Source organism: Tupaia chinensis, unplaced genomic scaffold, assembly GCF_000334495.1.
Source record: "Tupaia chinensis unplaced genomic scaffold, TupChi_1.0 Scaffold000063_1, whole genome shotgun sequence".
NCBI lineage: Eukaryota > Metazoa > Chordata > Mammalia > Scandentia > Tupaiidae > Tupaia > Tupaia belangeri.
In genome coordinates, this window is record NW_006159521.1 from 799,040 (window position 1) to 801,616 (window position 2,577).

The 2,577-nt window shown below is 43.7% G+C and overlaps 1 protein-coding gene across 2 annotated transcripts in view; it reads right to left on the bottom strand.

The window, feature by feature from the left end:
* ZNF609 (zinc finger protein 609) overlaps positions 1 to 2,577 on the bottom strand; it is a 278,967-nt gene that overhangs the window by 31,345 nt on the left and 245,045 nt on the right. The window lies entirely within an intron of this gene.

The following is a 2,577-nucleotide window of genomic DNA, read 5'->3' on the forward strand; positions in this document are numbered from 1 at the left end:
TGGGCAGGTACACACACACACACACACACACACACACACACACATGTACGCACGCACGCACATGCCCAGTGTGAGTTTAAAGTCACTGGGTCTGGAACTCGAACTGCGGTTGGCTACGTGGGTGTCCTGCGATGTAACCTTACGCCATCTGCTGGTCCCATGAACTTATCTATCTGATATCTAAATAGAGATCTCAAACGTAAAGTGATCCGCACTGAGTTCCTGATATCCATCTCCACCCCCACCTGCCCGACAGCAATGCGCTCTTAGTTTCCCCTGTTGCAGGTACTGGCATCTCCATCCTCCAGTCGCTTGGCTCCAAAGCTTTGGTGTTTACTTGACTCCTCTCCTACTCTCATGACCCTCAGCAACACTTAATCTTCAAAAGATTTTTGACTATATCTAACTACCTCCACTTCTCTTGCCCTAAGCATTCTTGAATTAAGCAATAGCCTCCTAAGTCACTTTCATCCTTTATCTCTTCCTGACCTAGTCTCAACGTGGCAGCCAGAGAGATTCTGCTAAGGCTAGGTCTCATATCCTGTTATCTCACGCACGAAACCTTTTACCTTTTGAATTTTGAAAAATTCAAAATGTACATCCAATGCCTATTCAAAAAGTAAACATAAAAATTATTAGTTGCAGTAGGACTATTTCAATAATTTAAGTTTTTTGCTATAGGGCACATACACTCACCAGAGAGAGACAGACAGAAATACGCGATTTCCTTCTGCTAACTGATTCTTGGTAAGAAAAGAGGGAGTCAGGGCCAGCAAGTGGCATGGTGGTTAAGGCGCTGGACTCCCACATGGCCAACCATGGTTTGAGTTTCAGACCTGGCAGCTTGCTTTCTCACTTTCCCTTTCTCTCTCTGGTCAAATGAAAAAAAAAAATAGCAATAAATAAAATAAAATAAATAATAATTAAAAAAAAAAGAAAGCAGGGAGTCAACACTAATGTAGCCTATCATCCATTAATTCCCCATTGATTCCATGACATTCTCTGGAGTCTCTAATTTGGAACTTAAAGTCTGTGAAGAAAATAGTAGCCTAAGTGGGAACCAGCAGTTAGCGTGATGGCTATGTCGCTGGACTCTCATGTAGTCGACCGCGGTTCGTGTTCCGGACCCGGTGGCTTAAAACTCACGCCGGGGCGAGTGTGTGTGCATGCCCAAGATCCCGAGAGGAGAATAGAGGAGAAGGGATTGTGGCGTGACCATCCCCCCTGGGGGGTGATTTCTTGCTTTATGTCTCTCTGTCTCTCTCTGTCTGTCTGGCAAGCACACGTAGTAAAAACCTCTCCACAAAAAAAAAAAAAGAAAAGAAAAGAAAAGAAAAGAAATAGTAGCTTAAGTGATTAATGAGATGAAACCACTTCTGGTTACTCCCTACAACTACAGTTTACCAGTGAGCTTTGAATATAGCTTGTGGGTGTATGTGTAAATATCCAAGAAACAACTTTTGAAAAACTGAACATTTGTTTTGAACACGATATATATATAGTTTTTTTGGTACAGGGCACATGTGCTCACCAGAGAGACAGAGAGACAGAAAGCGAGAAATCATCCCCCAGGGGGGATGGCTACACTGCAATCCCTTCTCCTTCATTCTCCTCAGGATCTTGGGTACACATGCACCTGCGCCCGGTGTCAGTTTAAGTCACTGGGTCCGGGAGTCAAACCCCGGTCGACTACATGGGAGTCCAGCGACAGCCATTACGCTAACTGCTGGTCCCTCGAGCATAATATTTCTAACAGTGGGTAATGAGGATCTTAGTTCAGGGTGAATGAGATCCAAGAATGCATGCACATGGCTATGAATGAAGCAGTGGTTCTCAAAGTGTGGTTCCGGGACCCCTGGAAGTTCCAAAGTCATGTTCGTGGAGTTTACAATCAAATTATTTTCATAGGGGCCATGGCGTGATGGTTAAGGCAGCTGGACTCTCACATGGCCAACCATGGTTCAAGTCCTGGGACCTGCTGGCTTAAAAATCACACCGAAATCCCAGGAGGCAAATGGAGGAAAAGGGATTGCAGTGTGGCCTTCCCTTCACTTTCTCTCTGTTTCTCTCTGGCGAAGGCATGCACCCTATGACAAAAAAACAAAACAAAACAAAAACAAAAACAAAAAACCAACTATTTTCCTAATAATTCTAAATTTGTCTTTTTATTCTCATTCTCTCATGAATGTACATAAGAGTTTTCTAGAGTCTACATGACATATTTAAACATTTACATAGAAGCATATGAAAAACTAGCTTGTCATCTATTAAGCCAGGCATTATTGGGACCAGCAGATGGCATAATGGTTACATTGCTGGATTCCCAAATGGCTGACCGCAGTTCAAATGCTTGACCTAGAGGCTTGAAACTCACTCTGGGCATGTGTGCATGCATGCCCACAATCTCAAGAGGAGAATGAAGAAGGGATTGCAGTGTTGCCATCCCCCCCAGGAGGTGATTTCCCACTTTCTCTCTGTCTCTCCAGAGCGTACATGCCCTATAGCAAAAATCTCTCTCTTAAAAAAAAAAATACACACACACACACACACACACACACACACACACACACACACACA